General features: G+C 45.4%; 1 long non-coding RNA gene across 1 annotated transcript; it reads left to right on the top strand.

Annotated features, from left to right (window-relative positions):
• The first annotated feature begins 578 nt into the window (after nucleotides 1-578).
• LOC122456394 lies at nucleotides 579-20,268 on the top strand. Its single transcript, XR_006275313.1, has 3 exons — nucleotides 579-837; nucleotides 1,956-2,155; nucleotides 18,905-20,268. It is a non-coding gene; the product is annotated as an uncharacterized LOC122456394 (long non-coding RNA).
• Nucleotides 20,269-21,115: the final 847 nt, after the last annotated feature.

Below are 21,115 nucleotides of genomic sequence, written 5' to 3'. Positions count from 1 at the left end.
GCTGGAACATTCGGCCTTTGGAGGAAGGTTTAATGAGCTTTTGAGTTATATAAATCCCTGTCCCTTTAGCTGCCTACTTAGCCACTTTGGTGGCTGATAAAGTCCATCTGGATGTTACATTCATCGCCCCCGGCCTGCTGTGGTGAACTGACTCTGTTATGCAAAGGTACAAATTAGCTCAGGCCGGTGGCGGTTCTACTGCAGGGAAAGTTCCTCCTTCCCCAGTCTTTCGCCCTGGTTTAGCAGGGCTTTCTCCCTCCTAGACATTTCTGTCTGGAGGGCTGGTAAGAGTAGTCTCTGTGCCCCCTTTTTAATCAGAGCTCTCTCTCCCAGACCTCTCTGTCTGGAGAGCCCCAGCAGTCTCTGCCCTGAGAAGGGAGGTGTGTGATGGGGTGTGCCCAGCCCTTTGAGGCCCCTTGCTGGAGACCTCAGGGTCCTAAAGAAACAGTGGAAATAAGTCCTCCAAGCAGCCTAGAGAGGCTGTGTGGGACACAGCCAATCAGAGCAGGACTGCAGGGAGCATCCAATCAGGGCCCAGCAGGCCCACATAAAAGGAGCTGTTGTGCAAAATAGGGAACAGTTGCAGCCTAAAGCTGCAGAAGTGAAAATGCTGCTCCTGGCTGGCTGGCTGGCTGATCGATCGATCGATCGATCTCAGATTCAGCAGTTGCTGGAAGGGATTGGGGGTAAGAAGGAGCTGCTGGGACTCAACCAGGACAAGCCCTGAGACTGTAGGTGACTCACCTGGAGGAGTAAGTCACTGAGGACTCATTGCACAGCAGAGAGAAAATGTAGGCACATGCAAGCAGTCAGTAGATGTGCTATTCAGGAAATCTGGTATGTTGTGTTACAATGGAGCAGTAGATCTGCTCTAGTTAATATGCTATTTTTCTAAGCACTTCTAAAAGTGACTTGTGACTATATGCTAACTTGAATGATTCGCAAAAAGAAAAGGAGTACTTGTGGCACCTTAGAGACTAACAAATTTGAGCATAAGCTTTCGTGAGCTACAGCTCACTTCATCGGATGCATCAGACTTCATCCAATGAAGTGAGCTGTAGCTCATGAAAGCTTATGCTCTAATAAATGTGTTAGTCTCTAAGGTGCCACAAGTACTCCTTTTCTTTTTGCGAATACAGACTAACACGGCTGCTACTCTGAAACTTGAATGATTTGGAAATTGCTGTGTTTCATCAGGATGTGGAGTAGAGTTAGTGGTGCAAATTTGGGGTTGTTTGAGTATGAAGTCCTGGCGATACTGATTGGGGATGGGGAGGGGCTGTGACAATGTTTTACACTTTATATACCCAAATAGTGCCTGACTTCTTTTTAGCCTTGCTTCCCATACTGATTCCTTCCCAACACTCCCTCTAGTGTTCTCAGATATCAACTACACTCACTAATACCCAGTGCTAATTGAGCAGAACGTTTCCCCAGATAAGTGGCAGGGACAACAAAACCTTTCTGACCTGCTGTGCGATAGCATAACTTGTTTTTATGTGCTTCTTTATTTTATGGGTTTGGACTTTTTTCTTTGTCTCTCTGATTCTTACCTTATGAAGTACATTTTTTACTATGGAAACAAATATTTGGTTGATACAAGTGATCATAGTGACAGGCAAAAAAGTCAGTTTATTTACTGTTACATTCCATATAGTTCAGTCTCTGGCTAACTGGATTTTTCCATGGAATGTGATCAAAAACTCTACAACTCTCAGTGCAAAATAACACAACTTCCATCCATTATTTTGATCACTTTGTACAGGTCTTATTGGCTAATTCAGTCCCTAGCTAGAGGAAAGCTGAGTGCTTCATAAACATAGAGTTTATTTTCCCAGCGCCATTGTGAGATGAGGGGGTATAATCATCCCCAGTTTTCAGATGGGGAGCTGAGGCTGTGCATATGTGAGATGAGTGAATCTTTAATTACATGATCACATACTGTTTTTCCACAGCCCTCCTGTCTCATTCTGTGCACAGGAGGGACCAGCTCTGGGGATGAATCAGGGTTATGTAGTGAAGAAAGATGTTGGCTGTATGACCCCTGCTTCATTTGTTGTGGACATTGGAAGGTGTGTGGCAAATGAGGCAAGGGATGGCAGAAAGAGCAAGCAAGGAATCTATGCTGGTCCACAGAATTCCTGTGTAATGCTGGGTGAGTCACTTTTTGTAGCTGGGCTCCCAGAAAATGGGAACTTGTAACTACTGGCCAACTTGAGATCCTGGTATCCGGTTTGTGGAAATGCAGCACACTTAAAACTGCAACTGAAGTCAATGGGAGCTGTTTGAGGCTAAGTGTTTTAAAAGTCGGGTCTCGGGTGTCGCTAGTTTTGGATGCCGAACTGGAATGGACACTTCTGACCATCTCTCTGTGCTTCACTTCCCCATCTGTAAAATGGGAATAATACCTCCCTCGCCTCTCTCAGGTGTTAACATAAATTCATTCTTGTGATGTGTGTGAAGCACTCGGATACTATGGTGATAACTGCAGTAAAGCCCATAAGGGGAAATTAATCATTCAGAGCAGGTTGGAATACTGAGCGGTAAATGAAGGCTGGGGCCACACCTTCACCAATGGATAAAAAGCAAAATATTGAAGAGCTCATTAAATGAGCACCATCCAGCCTGTACATTGAATGAGGCCTATGGAAAAAAATAGTATGTGATCATGTAATTAAGCTTGTAACATAATGTAACTGCAAGAAAGGGCTGAATTAAGATTTGACTTTACAGCTTTAATTTAATGATGTTGGGTGGGGGGGACTAGGGTGAGTGTAATGAATATTTTTGTAGATTTAGGGATCAGATAACAGACTTTTGAAAAATGGCTTGTCAATATCCTATTTCTACACCGATGTGGTCTTATCTGTTCCTAGCACAGCAGTGGTCTCAAGTGTCTGTTAAATGTGAAAAGTCAGATATTTCAGGTGATTGGATACTTCAGATCCCTGTTAATCCACAGTACACGGCCTGTACTGGCTATGATCACCAGGAAAACCTCTGAGAAAAGAGAACCAAACAGAACAAAACAGTTTCCAGGGAAATGAACTGATCTTGATTCAGTTCAGAATCAGGCTTAATCCTCCAGTGATCCATCAGGCTGGAATTAGCAGAATTAAAATGCAGAGCTGCTCTCTGTTGCAAGCATAGACCTGGAATTCACTAGATTGTAATGTGCCCATGAAACTATGCCTGAGGATGTGGCAGTTGGGGGTGAATATAACAATGGGTTGGGTTGGGCCAGGCCTTTGTTTTTGTTTCCCGTGTTTGCTGCCACATAGTGAAATTTCTTACAGCACAGGAGATGATGACCCAGTCATCTCAACTACTTTCTGTCTGCTTTCTCATTCTGGTGACAAGACAGTATCCATATCAGCCCTCTGCAAGGTTATGAATAACTTCCCCTCCCCCCATTGTCGTCTCACCAAAAGAGCACAAGCACATGGAGAATCTATTCTTTAGCTGTCTGTGCATCTGTCTATGGTATGTGTACTGCTCCCATTGGTATCCTGGTGCTGCCAGGTAGGGGTGTTAATGGAACACTCCACTGATCTTATTTTCTTCTGCTCTGAATGTTAGCCCTGGTGAATGGTGTCAGCCTGACAGCCCTGGAGCCTAAGGCCATTATCCATAGAGCAAAAGAAAAGGAGTACTTGTGGCATCTTAGAGACTAACAAATTAATTTGAGCATAAGCTTTCGTGAGCTATAGATCACTTCATCAGATGCATGGAGTGAGCTGTAGCTCACGAAAGCTTATGCTCAAATTTGTTAGTATCTAAGATGCCACAAGTACTCCTTTTCTTTTTGCGAATACAGACTAACACAGCTGCTACTCTGAAACCTATCCATAGAGCAGGTTCTGTACAAGCAACAGCCCAGGATTCACCCCCACACTGCATCAATACCCTGACCTGATGGAACTCCCTTTTAAGAGTGAGTAAAGTAGTTCAGCCTCCCCAGCCCACTCTGTCCATGATCTCTGCAGAGCCCCCCAGAAAGGGGGCGGCTTGTTGATGTGAGCACTCATCCACCAGGAACAGGATGGAGACATTCCCTCCTATGGAACTGGCCACCAAATAACCATCACCTGTTGGGAATGTTCCATCACTAGCACTCTGGGTGCATTCTGAACCAATACTATAGAGGTGAGAGGCAACCCATAACCAATCCACTGTCTTCTGTCAGTGCCAGCTGTAATTTCCAGTGGGTGAAATTCACCCCTCTGCAGAGAACAGGCATCTGGCTTATGTATCCGTGAGAGCGTAGGTAAGACATAAGTGGTGCATAGTCATAGAGTTGAAGGCTTGAGGGCCCATCAGATCATATGGTCTGACCTGCTGTATATCACAGGCCACCCAGCCACATCCATGCCATGCTAAACCTAATAACCAGAATTAGACCAATGTACTGTGGCCCTCAGACTAAACCACTGTATGGCACAGGGAAAGAACAGAAGGGACAAAGGTACACTGAGATTGTGAAAATTATTTGCGTCCTTTGCACTAGAGTGAATTTCATCCAGTGGCTTTGATTGTGCTGCTGTATGTTGGGAAATGCCTCTTGGTAACAGGCTGGATGTGTGTGTGTGGGGGGGGGGGGGGGCAGGGTCCTGTTAAGCTTATAAAAGGAACAAATGGGAGTGGAACTTGGGGGACATGGTTTGCATGAAGTAGCACATGAATTCTTACACTAAAAGGCAAATGGCAAAGGAAAGCCACAAAACATTGGCCATTATGAATGGCATGGCTTCACTGCCCCAATGCATGATCCCACTGTCCAACATCTGTCACAAGATTAGGGTGAATTGGCAACTTCTGCTGCAGGAATGTATAGGGTTGAGTTAGCACGAGGCCTGTGCTGAGACCCAAATGAGAATAAGGGGTCTCATCAGGCTGTGAGGGCTGATTCTGCAGACCATGCTTCCTGTGAATCAGGCTAGGACTTCAGCTTTCAGTGTGGTTTAAGATAGAATCCCCTGGATGGCTGGGGAAGGACCAGTTTGCAGCAGAGTTGCTAGGCATGGCCAGGCCTTCTGTGGACTGCGCAGCCCCCTGTGAATCAGGGGTTAAAGTCCCACCAGAGTTATCTGTCTGGATGCTCAGAGCAGGGGCAATGTGTGAACTGGTAAGTGGCAGGGGAGAGGCCAGGGAGTCAGCCAACTGCCTGGATCATATATGCTGCCTAGAGGGGAAGCACAAGCAGGGAGTGGATGTTGCAGCAGTCTCTGGATTGTAGTTGCAGCCTCTGCCCAACTTCATGGGTGCCCCTCACCTGGTTCACATCTAATCCATCTCTTGCACTTATACAGCACATGAGAGCCTAAGAAAATTATCTCAGTCCAAATGCAAAGGGAGCATGTGGTTTAGTCTGAGTCCCTTTGTGCTGCACACCATGCGGGGTTCTTCTGTCAGTTCCACATGCATCTGTGTACGGGCAAGGGCGATGATTTCACCCCACAGTACCTAGTGGGAAACTCACTTTTCCCCCCATGACAAATCCTCACCTGTTTTGCTCTCTCAGCCAGTAATGTCCCTCCTGGTCAGCCGCAGGACTCTACAGCAATAACATACTGCACTTTATACATAATCTTCTGTCGGGGATTTCAAAGCACTTTACATGCATTCATTAATTAAGCCTTATAATCTCCCTGGGAGGAAGGGAAGTGTTTATTATCCCTGTTTCACAGATGGTGAAAGGCACAGAGATTACCTGACTTGTTCCCAATGTGAATCAGTGTCAGTGCAGGGAATTGAACTGCAGAGTCCTGATTCACACTTCTTTGATCCAACTTCTTGATATTCTGCCCCTCTTGTAAGGAACACACCACAAAGGATATCCACCAAGGGGCTGTGGTGTCAATCCGGTAATCACAAAAACACACTTAATTCTGCTTCCAGCTCTCAATAGCAAGGGTGTGCCTAGTGTACACCTATGAAACTGGATTTAATGTTAGCAGCTTTATTGCTGACAGGATGACCATACAAATGAATGGAATGCAATGAGGCACCTGGTATTTCTGGCTCCCCTGAAAGGGTTCGGACCACATGTTGGCAGGCCCCTAAGTGGGTGTAAATACACACATTGACCATTGAATTGTGTCCCTCTTTGTGCCCAAGCCACAGAGTAGGCAAACCCATTAAAGCTCTTAGCTACAGCACCTGAAGCTTTAGCTCAGGCTGTAGAGACCTGGGATTCTTTTTACTCTAGAGGCCCCAGTTCAGTCCTTGGTGTCTTGGCCAAGATGGCGGCCATCAAATGTGCAAAAGAGGAGCCACAGTCAGTCCTCATATTCCCTACACACAAAGGCTGCTCTAAGCTAGTGCCCAGGTAGGGCAGGCCCATAGCTGGCTGAGCCACTCCAGCATGGTACGGAGTGTGTGTTTGTAACTTTCCAGTGGATAGCAGGATTCTCTTTCCAGTGGGCTCTCCTTTGGCCACAGGAGTAGTGGCGTTTGCAACCATACACAATTACACCCAGTGTGTAACGTTGTCTGGGGCAGGGCTGCTGGGGGGGGAGCAAAAAGGGGGAGTTTTCACCAGACCCCGATTTAAGAGGGCCTCCAAACAGAGTGGGCATTGCAACCTGGCATAGGGGGAGTGCCACTCACTGAAATTTGGCCCTGTGGCCCCTCTGTCATGACAGAGGGCCACTGTGCCAAACCTGAGTGATACTGCAACATCTACAGTGGGCATGGTTCAGTTGTGTGTCCCATGTGAAAAATTTCAGGAGGTGCCCCTGCCCAGGAGAGATTCTTGTAGAGTCAGCTGGAATTTCTCTGGGGCTCCAGTTGCAGCACATGGCCTGTGCTTTCCCTCCAATGCAAGCTGGGCTTAAAGCCAGGGTTTAGCTTTTAACAAAATATTGAATTCAGGGTCTCAAAGCAGCCCTGCTACCCAGCCATGACTATGCACTATTGTTTCCTGAGTACACTTTACAACTTGATGATTTGCTTGGGCAGCTAAAGTGGTCAGCAGAGAGCTGCACAGCTTGCAGAAATGGCTCTGACTAAGCACTGCTGTGCTGGCAGTTGGTTTGGCTGGGGTTTCAAATATCCTAGCCTAGTCTTCCCATGGCTGCCGCTCGGTCTCTGTAGCACTTGTATCAGCCGCCAGCTGATGTGTCCCATTGGCATTCTGATAAATGCTGAGATTCTGTGCTCCAGACCGGCTCTGGTTAGCATGAGAAACCCTGGTTTTCCTGGAAGCGGTGCACTTTTTTATTTATTTTTTTTAAATGAAAGTGGAAACTAATGTTCAGCAGACTCCTCAGGCTCTGACTCATGTCTGGAATGATTAATTGCTCTGCCTGGGCTGGGAACATCTTTGACACATTCAGGTTGTGCAAAAATGAAACACGCTAACTAAAATTTTGTGGGATGGAGTGTTTCCAGCACAAGATTTTTATCAGTTTTGTAATCCTCAGTTTGTTTCCTAAAGTCCTGTTCCTGGAGCCATGTGAATAAGGGAGAATTTCAGCTTTCACTAGAAAGAAAAAGTAAACTTCTAGCCCTTATGGTTACAGAGAGAATCTTGAAAATATGCCCCTTGTGCACCCTAAAGGCTGAGAAACCCAAGGCAAATAAAACACTCAATGTATTTTTTTAATCTCCTGACTCTTATGCCAATCTCATGGATTTTTTGCAGCCTAACTCATGACTTGGGTTTGGCAATACTAGGGCAGGGTGAGATGGCTCTGTTTCATCTGTTGCTTTGGGAGAGTGATTTTGGGGACATGGAGATATTGCAGATTTTGGGCTAGTCTAAACTTAAAAGTTTTACTTGTATAAATATGTTGGTTAGGGGTGGTGGTTTTTAACCATATAGTTATACCAGTACAATCCCTAGTGTGGACATAGTTATATCTGTATAAAGGTGCCTTACATTGGGATAGTTACTGCTATTCCCACAAGGGAAGGGGAATATTAATTGAAAGCACCTAATTAATTATATAACTGTATCCACAGTATGGGCTTATACCACTTTATTTATCATTTCAAAGAGTATAATTACTTATGTAGGTGCCATTTGGCCCTTGAGGGTGCAGGTTTTTGCCCTGTGTCAGAGTTGCCTGTATATGTCTGAGCTTTGTCTTGTTACTCTATTTGCCTTTTCTTTAATGACTGATTGGTTCATCCTATCTGGTTCTTTGGGGCTTGCTACACTGTAGTAGAGTACTAGCACCACTGTAGTTACAGTACGGAGGTTGTTCAAGGTTGACTCTTCTAAGTGCACTAAAATCCCTGTGCTTATTCAGTGTCTCAAAATTTGCTTTGCCTCCTGGGGGTACTGAGTCATGGTAGTGGCCCAAATATGGGGTCAACTGAGCCAGGAGTTCCTGAGATATAGGCTTCTCCCCACCCCCCTCAAAACAGCATTTTACACTCAACAGGTTCTTACGTTGGTGCTCAAACTCTGGTTCTAATTGTCTCCAACTGATCTCAGTTGGTCAACATTTATCTCAGCTAGTGCACAGCGCCCGCTCCCCCTTTAGGGAAGCAATACTGAAACATTGTCCTTTACTCACTGTTCCACACCCACCTTTTCAGGCAAAAAGAAAAGGAGTACTTGTGGCACCTTAGACTAACAAATTTATTAGAGCATAAGCTTTCGTGAGCTACAGCTCACTTCATCAGATGCATGAAGTGAGCTGTAGCTCACGAATGCTTATGCTCTAATAAATTTGTTAGTCTCTAAGGTGCCACAAGTACTCCTTTTCTTTTTGCGAATACAGACTAACACGGCTGCTACTCTGAAACTTTTCAGGCAGTACTCTGTGCCCAGATACCTTTCTCTCAGGGCTGCATTAGCAGCACATCTGTCATTGTCTGCTTTGTCTCTTTTGCTGCTTCTCCCACAAAAGCAGTTCTACTAATCCAAGCCCTAGCCCCCACATTCAAAACCCCTTTTCCATGTGCCTGTGTGTTTGGTACTAGTGCTATTGTTTCAGTCACTACTTTGTTTATCTGGCATGAAAGATCATTGTTACACCCAACCCTTAGCAATGAATTTTAACCAGCCCACAGCATTACTAAAGGAAGAGATTAGCTCTCTACGATGGTTCATGCTAAACCTCATGAGCCAAAGAGATTGAAATGCACACGTGCAGCAAGCCTAGGCAAGGATTTCTCCTGGCAGCCTATTGTCACCATAGCTGGGTGGCTGAAGTGGGTACAACAAAGTCATTGAACTTAAGTGAGGCCCATGCACTGAGTCTGAACCCTGGCCCTGGCAGAAATTTACAAATGATCTGTAAACATGTTGCTACAGATCAAGGGTGGGGTTTGTTTTGCACTTTTGGCAAATGTGACCTGCTAATTTAGAAAGGGCTCTAACTTTTTTTCTGAAAGCTAATAAATTACACATGGTCTGTGCCCATTTGAGTGGGGCTGCTGGGCATGTTGCTACTTTTCCACCTGGGGGATCATCATAGCAGAGTCATTGCACTGGTTAATCAATGAGCATTGGTTAACTAAGAGGAAGATGAACGGTGATTTGGATAAAATAATCACCTTCCGGAACAATGGAGCTCGGTGTGATCTAAAGAGCAATTGGCTCCTGCTGCACAGCATGCGAAGTGCTCGTAACATTTTTAGATTCTTATAACCTTTTGTGGTGCAGAGACTGGGAACATGGGTGGGGAGCTTGGAGCAGTCAGGAGGAATGGGGGGGCAGGGGAGTGAGATGTGTTAGTGGGGGTTGTGAGTGCAGGGAGCAGCAAGAGAACGGGGAGAGGAGTTCGGGGCTGTGGCAAGGGGAGGAGGACACTTGGGGATGGGAAGAAGGGGGTGGTCATCAGGCCAGAGGGAACTGTGGGACTGAGAGGGCAGAAAACAGAAGAGGGGTGTGGTGGCAGGCAGAGGTACTCAGAGGAGCCTGTCCGGGGGCCTGTTATACCCACATTCTCTCCTCCATGCATGTACTGGGATGCAGGGGGTCTGAGCCCCTCTCCCTATTCCCCATGTGTGTGCCAGGATCTGGGGGCCCACCCCCTCTGGAGGGATCTGAGCCCCTCTGTCCCCCCTGTGTTTGTGCTGGATCTGGGGGACTTGTGCTTCTGCAGGTGTCTGAAACCCCCTCTTTCCATGTGAACCAACATTTGGTGAAGCCCTGCTCTGTCTGGCTGGGGAGCTGAAAACTGGCCTGCTCTGAGGGAGCATGTACCAAGCACACAGTGCGGAGAGCAGGGTGAGGAGTTGAAGGTGGGCATGCCTGGTGCACAGCACAAGCCCCCAAGCACTGACGCATGGGGGATGGAGGAGCATGAGTAAACCCACTGAAATGAAGGGAGTAGTTCCTATGTTTCAGGCTGTGTTCATCTACAGGCAGCATTTTCATTCTGCTGAGAACATCTCATTTAAGAGGAATGGGTTGTGGGTAGATCCCATTCCCCATATGCTAGGCCCAAGGACCCTGCAACTCCATTCTTCTGTCTCTCCCTGCCTCCAGCTGGTACATGCACTCTTCACAGTGCTACTGGAGACAATTGTTTGTTTGTTTGTTTTTTCTTTAAAGACCAACTCCATTAAATGTCCCCAATCTCTGCTGATGCAGAGTTCAGGTTGTCCTGTGTTGCCTCATGCCTTCCCAGTGTGGAGAATGGCTACACTTAAACCTCTGAAAACCAAGAAATGAAGTTAAGGTCTATGCCACCCTGGCGATGCAGCTGTCATGCCCTCTTTGAGCAATGCCCCAGCACACTAGTGTCGCACACACTAGCACTCTCCAGTATAGATGCTATAGAAGACTTGGGGAACAGAGCGCACGAGTGCCACAGGACAAGGTCTAATGCCTTCTTGGCTATGGCTGAATTCAGTTTTAGATGTGGCATAGCAAATGGGAGCTGCTCCACACAAACTGCCCCAGACTTGCTAACTGGGACCACCCCTTCAGCCTTGTCCTGAGATATTGACTTCACTCACCCTCCCTAAGCCCCAGAATCCACAGCCATGTCTGCCACCAAGCTGCTGGCAATTCCCAGGGCAAGCAGACACCCGCATCCACTCTGGAGACCCAACCTACAAAACTTGAGGCTGATCATTTGAAGTACACATGCCCCTCATTATATCACAGTTGCAGCCTTGCCAAGATGTGCCAACTTATCCCTCCACCATTCAATTCACTGTTCCGCTCCACCTCAGACAAGAGGCAGCAGGAGTGCACGCAGATAAATGCAGCAACACAGATCTGCATAGCACAACACAAACACATTCTCATAGAACATCTCATCCTTCTTATTGGGGCATGCCCCTTCCTGAACCATTCCTAGTGGCTATGGACACCAGTTCAAGGCTCAGAGGTAAGGTTGCATTGTGAGGCTGGTGTGTACCTTAACTTTGTATTTCCCAATTTTTAGAGGTTTTTCTTTAACGCTTTGCTTTCTAGTTTTCAGTTTAGCCACTATTTGCATTCTGGAAGGCTTCTGGGCAGCCTTAACTCTGTACTGATGTTTTGGGCATTTAATTTTTATGCTGCTTTCTAAAGTTCTTACTGGAGAAAGAAAAGGAGTACTTGTGGCACCTTAGAGACTAACAAATTTAATAGAGCATAAGCTTTCGTGAGCTACAGCTCACTTCATCGGATGCATTTGGTGGAAAAGTTTTCTGCGAATACAGACTAACACGGCTGCTACTCTGAAACCTGTCATTACTGGGGAAAGAAGAACTGATCATATTACTCAGGGTGTGAAATCCCTTTGCAGGGTTTGTGCTGATTCAGAGAACCTTGGCTTCCCCTGAGCTCCTTGGTACCAGTGCTCCCACGTCCCCCCCACCTTCATTTTGCCTACTTTTTAATTTTCCCAGTTACTCTCTGAGATCTGAAGCTGATAATCCAACCCTTTGTCCTATGTGGAAGCTGCTTTAAGACGAGAGCCTTCCATGCTGCTGTTAAAAGCCAAATCTCTTTTGGAGCTTTCAAATCAAAATGTAAAGAGCTCATATTTAATGGGGTTTTTAATAATGTTTGACTTTCAAAGTGCCCTGCGCATTTCTGTGGTGCTCATTGCCTTATTGCTACTGCTTTTTTTTCCAGGCAATTTGGGCTAGTGGTTAGAGCACAGGTATAGGAGTTGCATTCTGGGTTCCACTCTTGGCATTGAGTCACATAGGGTCACATGCAGCCTCCATTACTGCAGAGACCCCCATGCTGTGGTTCTGCTGCACAAGGGAGTAGACTGGATTACAGCCCTTACACTGCCCAGAGCTCTGCACCATGGGCCTTGCTGTGTGGGCAGGTGCCATGGGCAGAACTAGGCAAGGGCTAGAGAATCCACATGTGCCCAGCTCCTTCTGTCAATCTACTCATGGAGGGGCTGCTTTCAGGCTGTGCTGGGTTTCCTCCATCATGGGGCAAAAACAGCCTCTCAATAAGCTTGAAGAGGAAGCCTTCCCCCACCCACCAGCATTCATCCCAGCTACAGAGCTTGGGTGTCGAGTAAGAATTTGCCCCAACCACTCAGTGTCTCAATTTTCCCATCTGTAAAATGAGCACAATAACACCTACTTTGTGGTGCTGTGAGGTTCATTTAATGAAAGTTTGGAAGGTGCTCTGAGATCCACAGGTAGATGGCCCTAGAGATGTGCCATGTATTTAGTAATATCACTCCTGTTCTGAGGTGTATTTCCCCCCCCCCCCCCAGCTTGGCTGGCTTTGTTTTGCTAGTGTATGTCAGCTATCCCCATGTCATCAAGGGGATTATCACTGTGGACACTTTTAGATACATTCTCACCCCCAGAGGTTAGCCCAATTTGGCTTGGACTGCAACTCTGAAGCCTTGAATGTCTGGATCAGCATGAAGTGATGGAAAGAGCAGCAAGCCTGGTTGAGAGCTCTTTTTGTTCAGAATATCACCAGGTTCAATCAGCACTGGGATTTAGTCTGTTACCAGCCAGTATGTAAGTTCTCAGCCATTTAGACTGTACGAATCGCACCCCTGCAGTATATAGCTACAGCAAGGCATGCATCTCCGCCACGCCAGGTGTCCTAGGCCACTCTGATAGCCATGGTAACTCAACCAATCACCATACTCTGTATAGCTAATTTGCATAAAACAATGTAATTGGCTGTAAAAGGTAGATTACCTGGCCCAGCTGCCACACAGCATGAACTTTGAGTGGCTCATTGCCAAATAGCCAAGCTCCGATATTTACTGGTGTACATCCTGTGACCAAATTAAAGGGCACTGGCCATATTAGCCTCATGCTCTGACAATGTCCCTCCTTCACTTACCCTGTGATTCCCATTGAAAGACTCTGTTAATGCAACTGTTGCTTATTGTCATATGGCTGTTTCTCTTTCTGGCTCTCAGGCATTGGCTTCCACTCTCTGTGGGTGTGTGGATGGCTTTGCAACACTGCAGGGCAGTTTAAAGATACCATGAAATTGTTCTAAAGTCATGATGCCTTGTTGCCTGCTGCAGCTCAGGTCTTCTGAATACCAAGCCTGGTACCCTAACTGCTGAGCCAGCCTTGTCTGGAATGACTCCACTTCAGAGACAAAGGAGGAGACACATGTGGGGGCGGGGAATATAAAACTGAGGGATTGAAAAAAGGGAACAACCAACATGTAAAGCCAGAGATGAGAAGTGACAGACAGGAAGGCCCAAGAATGAGCAGGGGCTAGTGTTGTGTAGATTTGTGGATCAAAGATAATCGGTGTGGGGGGGGGGGGAGAAGAACAGGGCTAAATGTTTTATTTGCAGAATGGAATAAAGACCCCTATAAACAGTTTTTGTTGCATAACAGCCTGAAGTTTTTTTTCAGAGATGTAAAAAGCCAGGTAAGGATTCTTCATAAGAAGCAAATATTGGACCGGTCATTCTTTCCTAGAAGGGGGGAGAAAGTCTTTCCCCTTTCAGTCACTGAAACATTCCAGCTGTGTGACCCAATCCTTTCTGCAATTTAGAAATCTAAACCAGTGCAGAATCTGCAGTTCAGAATACCAAGTTATAGGGGTGAAGGCTGGTAGAGCTATCCCCATTATGTGATGATCATCCAGACTTCACAAACTTCCCAGTAGCCAAAGACACCTTTCTGAGCACACTAGACACCTCTGGAAGAGACTTAAGAAAATAAAAACTGCAATCCCATGAAATAACCAGACAGCACAATTTTCTACCAAATGCCCCACTTTCCTTAAATGTCTCCCCCCCCCCACCCAATTCTGACCCTGATTCACCAAAGCAGTTAACCAGATGCCCAAAACCCATTGAAGTAAAGTTAAACACAAGCTTAATAATGGTTATAGAGCCCTCTCCATCAGTAGATCTCAAAGTGCTTTGCAAAAGAGGTAGATGGAGAAATTGAGACACACTAATGTAAAGTGACTTGCACAGTGCCACACAGATACCAGTGGGAATAGTACCCAGTTCTTTTAAGTGCTCATGCAGTGCTCTAGCCACTATGTTGCTTAAGCATTTGGCTAAACTGCAGCCAATATTAATTCTTCAGAATTAGCTTCTAACACTTTTGGTAAGTAGAAACATCAATTTTTTTCATTCGGAAAGACCTTTTAATGAAAAATGGGGCAGGGGGAGAAAACAAAAGTTCATGGAAAGTTTCAAATAAAACACATTTTCCAAGTTTTTTTAATTAAAGAAAAACTCAATTTCTTATTTGTTGCTCCCTTTCTTTCCCTTTTTCATGCCACAACTGGAAAAGAACAGGAAATGGGAGGAAAAAGTGGAGGACAAGAAAATGTTTTTAAATTCAGGTTTTGGTCATTTTTCACAGAAAATTGGGGGACTTCTGGAAAAAATGTCCCATTCTTTATTGGCAAAACTGATAAAACTCCTATAAAATGACCTTGGGTCAGGTGACTAGAGATTCTGGGCACCTGTTACTCCATTTGCAGTCAATGGGAGCTATGTATACATAGCCCCTCTGAAAAATCAGGGCGCTAATGCTTGCAAACTTTGCCCCCTGTATAGACACCTTGTAGGAAAATGTTTTAAAATAATTTGTGGAAATACCCATCACTGCTTCTCTAATCCTGTAACTAGGGGATAGTCAAATAAGAGACCAATTCACTGGCAAATTATTTAGCTGAGGGGTGGAAAAATACATGCGACGACTCTGAAGTATAGAGGGCTGGGGCCAGATCAATGGGATTCTTTTCATTGACTCCAGTGGGGATTGCATCAGGACTGCTATTAGGAATGAATTATTCATATAGCTCTTTCACCTTTAATTACTTGATTGCCACCCATAATGCTACAACAGACAGCATATGGATTCCGGGTGTAAACGCCCCAAGACAATGAGGTTACAGCAGGTGCTGATTTGGCCCTACTTATATTGCAGTTACAGGGTGATTGGGCCTTAGAGGGGAGGTGGGTCTAGCGCACCTGTTACATAATCAGTTGCCTCCCAGCCAAGGCTGAGAGGCTACAGGATCAGGCAGGGTTGTATGCACTGGTCTACATAGTGACTCTTCTTAGCTCTCACATGGAGAGCTGGGGAGTGCAAGGCTACAGACAGCAGCCTGTAGGCAGAACTGTAAGGAGCAGAGCTCCCACAGAAGCCCTAGGTTAGGAAAATCCTAGAAATGTCAGGCTGGAAGGGGCCTCCAGAGGTCATAAAGTCCAGCTCCCTGTGCTGAGGCAGGACCAAACAAACCTGGAGCATTCCTGACAATGTGTTCTTAAAAACCTCCCGTGATGGGGAGTCCATGACCTCCCTTGGAAGCCTGTTTCAGAGCTTAACTATCCTTGTAGTTAGACAGGTTTGTTTTCTAATATCTAACCAAAATCTCCCTTGCTGCAGATTAAACCCACTGCTTCTTATCCTATCTTCAGTGGACATGGAGAACAATTAATCAATGTCCTGTTTATAACAGCCCTTGACATATTGAAGGAGATTCTGCAGTGGAGCTGGCTAGAACTTGGAGTTTTGTTTTTATAGGAAATTTTTATTTGTTTTCATTCCAAATTTGAACAAAACCAAATATTTTCAACAAAATGGGATTTTTGAAAAATTTCAGTTTCAGAAAAATTTTGTTTAGAAACATGGGTTTTTTTCTCTGAGAATTTGTCAAATGAACATCTTTTCTAAATGTTTTGATTTTGGTTAAAAATGGTCTCTTTTTTTAATTAAAAAGATTTCAAAAAAACCATCCCGTGAGCTTTACTCTGCCATGCCTAGCAGGGATGGGAGTGTGTCTGAAGGACAGATGGGCTTTGAGGGAACAGGGATGGCTTTGTTTGGTGTGGACCTCATAATACAGTAGGAGCCTTGCTGACTGCATTTTCAGCTTGCAAAAACATCCCTTTGGCTGGACTTCAGCTCTAAGCCTATATTGAGGGCATATTATCTCATGGATGGGTAGGAGATGGCATGTTCTTTAGGCCAGATTCTACCTTGCCTTTATACCAGCATGTTGTGGTGCTGGAGTGCAGGGGTAAGATGCAACCTGCCTCTGCTACAGCCCATGCAAGGACAGGCAGAACAGCAGTCTCTGCCCTGCCCCAATCTCTTGGAGATGCGGGCTTCAGAAAGGGCAGGGGAGGAACAAAGAGGAGGAGCCATGACTGTGATCATGTTGCACAGAGCCAGCTACTGCATGGGGTGCCAGGGGTGGGAGTAGCTAGTGGCTCTCTGCTCCTCCTGGGGCATCGTGGCTCTGCACTACCCATTGCTAGAGCTTTGCCTAAATGGCACTTATTTCTGTGGCAGGGAGCAGTGGAGTCCAGGATTCCAGTCACAGTCCACATTTAACCTCCACACCATCCATGTATGATAGTCAGCCTCAGGGAGAATAAATGGCATGATGGAGCTCTTGGGGCAGGGAGCATGTACCATTTTTACAGTCTCTAAGGCCATGTCATTATAGAAACATTTACTGATGATGGAAGGGAGCAGCTGGAACATTCCACAGTAAAATGGCTGATCCTTCCAGGCTTATGGCTGCCAATTTTGGTTGGACATATTCTTGGAGATTTCATCACACAACATAATCTTTAATTAAAGATTAATCTTTAATTCCTGGAGTCTCCCAGACAATCCTGGAGGGTTGGCAACCCTGTTGACAAGGCTGTATGTTGGAAGGTTTCCTGCTCTTGCGATGAGAGGCATGCAGCCCAGGTTCTCCAAAGTTACATGCAATTACAAGGGCCTAAATTTTAAGTTTAGACGCTGTCATGGGGCCTGATCTTCAGAACATGTGCCCTTGTAATCAGGCCCTACAGAAGTGCTTCATTTTGGGCTCCCAGAACCTACAGCACCTGAAATCACTAGATACTTCAGAAAATCATGGTCTAAGGCTCAATCCAACTGGCACCGAACCCATAACATTGACATTAAATTGGAGCAGATTGGGCAGTGGAAGCTGGGGGTGGAACCTGACCAGATCCCCATGTCTATCAAGGTTGTAGTCGGGTACATCCCCTCTGATGATGACTGAGGATGCCAGTCATACAGCCATACTGGTGATTGAAGAATTAACTCGTAGGATCTGCAGTAGGTAACCTCCAGCTAAAACGCAGCAAGGCCTGGCCAGAGAGGGGCAACTTCCTGGTAGCTCTGGAGTTGCCAATTCTGACTGAAGCTGTTCTGGGAGATTTTTTTCCCCCCAACATGATGTAATGTCAGTAATTGTACTGTACCTATTAAATTCTCTCAGATTGCTTTCAGTAGTCACCAGGAGATCAATGCCACTGATTCCAGATTCCTGGCCAATCCAGGATGGTTGACAACCCTACTTACCTTCCAGAGCTACGGCTCTTGATCCACAAAGGTCTTATTGGAGTCTCTGATGTGAGACAATTCAGGATCCATGGGGGATGAAGGGGACTCTTCCAAATTTCATTATTGTTCTATACAATACCCACCAATGTGCTAGGACTTCTGTCTGCTCTAGCAATTGGCCACCACCATCAGCTGACAAAAAACACACGCACAGTTGCAAACCCATGATCATTCTGTGAATTCAAGAGTAGCTGGAGCATTTCACAAAGAAAAGGAGTACTTGTGGCACCTTAGAGACTAACAAATTTATTTGAGCATAAGCTTTTGTGAGCTACAGCTCACTTCATCAGATGCATGCAGTGGAAAATACAGTGGGGAGAATTTATATACACAGAGAACATGAAACAATGGGTGTTATCATACACACTGTAATGAGTGATAAGGTGAGCTATTATCAACAGGAGAGCGGGGGGGTAAGGGAGGAAACTTTTTTGTGATGATCAAGGTGGGCCACTTCCAGCAGTTCACAAGAACATGTGAGGAACAGTGGGGAGGGGAGAATAAACATGGGGAAATAGTTTTACTTTGTGTAATGTCTTTTTTTCAAGCCTAAGTTAATTGTATCCAGTTGGCAAATTAATTCCAATTCAGAAGTCTCTCATTGGAGTCTGTTTTTGAAGTCTTTTTGTTGAATTGCCATCTTTTAGGTCTGTAATCAAGTGACCAAAGAGATTGAAGTGTTCTCCAACTGGTTTTTGAATGCTATAATTCTTGTCTGACTTGCAGGATTGGGCCCATAAATAGTATTAAATATAATTGTATCTATGGAGGGAGGTTTTGGAACAGCCTTCCAATTGGAGGTGTGGGGGCAAACAACTCAATTTGTTTTAAGATGGATCTTGACAAATTTGTGAATGGGATTGAGTTTCCTGTGATATCACATGACTAGATATGATGACCCAGGAAGTCTCTCCCAGTCTTGTGTCCCTATGTACATGTGGCATAACCCAGTGATGTTGCATTGGATTCACCAGGTTACTTTTGAAATCTGGGCACTTTAGTCTGAGGCAGAGAGAAATAAAGCCAACATTGCTGACCTCTGTCCAAAGATATAGCCAGAAGATCATCCATGTAAGGCAGTCAGCCTTGCTATGCTCATGTGTAACAATCTAAGAATTTATGCTTTGGTATTCTTATCCTTCATTATTCGTTTGGCTTTTAGGATAATCCAATATATTGATAGCTGCCATCTGCTAGTTTCTGAGCTCCATGGAATGCCACCCAGATTCTATCCCAGTGTATGAATCACTACACCCAAATGAATGGAAAAGAACTATTGTGCACATTCCCTTTGCTGGGGCCCAGCCCACCTCTAGGGCACTAAATTAGGACTCAGGAAACCTGATCTCTGCTTCCAGCTCTGCCACTGAGGTGGGAAATGTGTTGTGCCTCTTTCCCCTCCCATCAGTTGCTTGTCTTGCCTATTGTAATTGTAAGCAATTTGGAGCTGGGACTCTTTCACTCTATTCTTCTAGCACCTGACCACAATGGGACGATGGTCTCATATGGGGCCTCTAGATGCTACCATAAGCATCATCATCTTCCCTGCTCAAGTCAAAGGACAGACGCCCATTTGGTTCAGAGGGAGGTGGCTCAAGCCTTAAATTGCATCAGAGCAAAATGTGACATGTGGAGCAATCTCAGTGGATGTCCTGATTAGCTGCAAGGATAAGGAGGAAGCTGGACCTCCTGACTGGAGGAGGGGTTGTGGCTCAGTTCAAGGAAGCTGGGGAAGAGCTGCACAGGGCTAAACGCTCTTTCCCTCTTAGAACTATTGTAATTAAATGCCACTCTGTGGCAAGCAGAGTTCCTTCCCTGTGGTTTGATGGAGCCCCTGGCAGCTTGGCCTTCTCGGGCAGATGTCCTCCCTTGTGTTTCTAGCCCAAAAGGGTGTTTGTTTGTTTTTTCCTGCTTAAAACTCTAGGATTTCTTAAAAATTGCTGAATGAGTTGTGACCCATACCAGTGAGCACAGCACGTAGCCTGCCAGGACCCGAGGCTCTGGGACTTCATGGAAAATGAAGATTCAAAAGGAGGTTTGTAAGGTAAACTAAAGCCAAGGAGGCTTAAAAAGAACTGAGATTAATTGCCTTAATATAAACAGCATTTTCTGGGATGTCTGGAATCAGCATTTCTTCTGCCATGCTGCCAATCCTGACAACTTTATTGAAAACTCCAGCTCCAGGAGCTGTAAGAATTTCAGCTTTCATTAAACAAACAAAAAAAATAGAAGTTTACAGCCACCTGATTATGGAAAAAAAAACTGGAAAATGGAACTCTAGCATAACCTGAAAGCTCAAAACCAGCAAAGTAAAAGGATCTCAAATGTATTGTGTGTAAAGATGTGGGGTTTTTTTAAAGACAAACCATCTCATTGTTTTGTTCTGACTCATGATTTCTAAATGCCTGCCATTGGCAGTAATGCTTCTGTTCAGTGCTGACAGCCCTAGACAATAATGGATAACTCTTAGCTAACACTTCTTAGTGGTAGATTTCAAGGCATTTTACAATGGAGTTTGGTATCATTATCCTGTGTGGGTTTTTTATTTTTTTAAATAGATGGGGAAACTGAGAGGCAACTTGCTCAAGATCACCCACTAGGCAAGTGGCAGCACTAGAAATAGTACCCTGGCCTCTTGGCTCCTATTGTGGGGCTCTGGCCACTTGGCTATACTGGTCTGAAGGAAAACTAGACACTGACGGTCTCTGTTCATAGAAATGCTCGGCACAAGCAATGAGTACAAGCTTTCCCAACATCATCTTGCCAGCATCACCCAATCCTGATCTGCACCTCTAGCAGCTCAGTCTCCATGCCCTCAACCCTTGGCCTTTCTGCTGAGATGGTAAATGGGACTGTTAGGTGCCAGGCATAATGGGAGGGTGGCTATCTCTAGATGCACTTGTCCTCAGGCAAGTTCCTAGAGAACCAACAAGCTCATTTCACATAGTCCTCCAAATAGGCATCATTTAGTAACAAATTTCAGCCATGACTGCCCTGGACTGGATTTGAACCAATGACTTAAGAAATTATAATCAAAGAAACGAGTCCAGTGGCACCTTAAAGATTAACATTTATTTGGGCATAAACTTTTGTGGGTAAAAACCCACTTCAGATGCATGATCAGAGAGGCCTGAAAGCAGGACTCCAAATGGCCAGAAGTAAATTTGGGTTTAAAATGAAGGCCCTGGAGTCCCTCATAAAGAGGCATATTTGAGAGGTAGGCCACATGAAAGGCAGAATGATCAAACTGGTAACACAAGCAAGACAACAACCAGGGGAAGCAACATGGCCATGCAGCTGGTTTGCAGACCCCTAAACCTAGAACAGTGTTCCAGTGCTATGGGCTTGGGATCCAGGCTGATTGATGCGTGGA

This window comes from Dermochelys coriacea, chromosome 13 (genome assembly GCF_009764565.3).
Source record: "Dermochelys coriacea isolate rDerCor1 chromosome 13, rDerCor1.pri.v4, whole genome shotgun sequence".
In the NCBI taxonomy this organism is placed as follows: domain Eukaryota; kingdom Metazoa; phylum Chordata; order Testudines; family Dermochelyidae; genus Dermochelys; species Dermochelys coriacea.
This window is presented reverse-complemented; position numbering and strand designations above follow the sequence as displayed.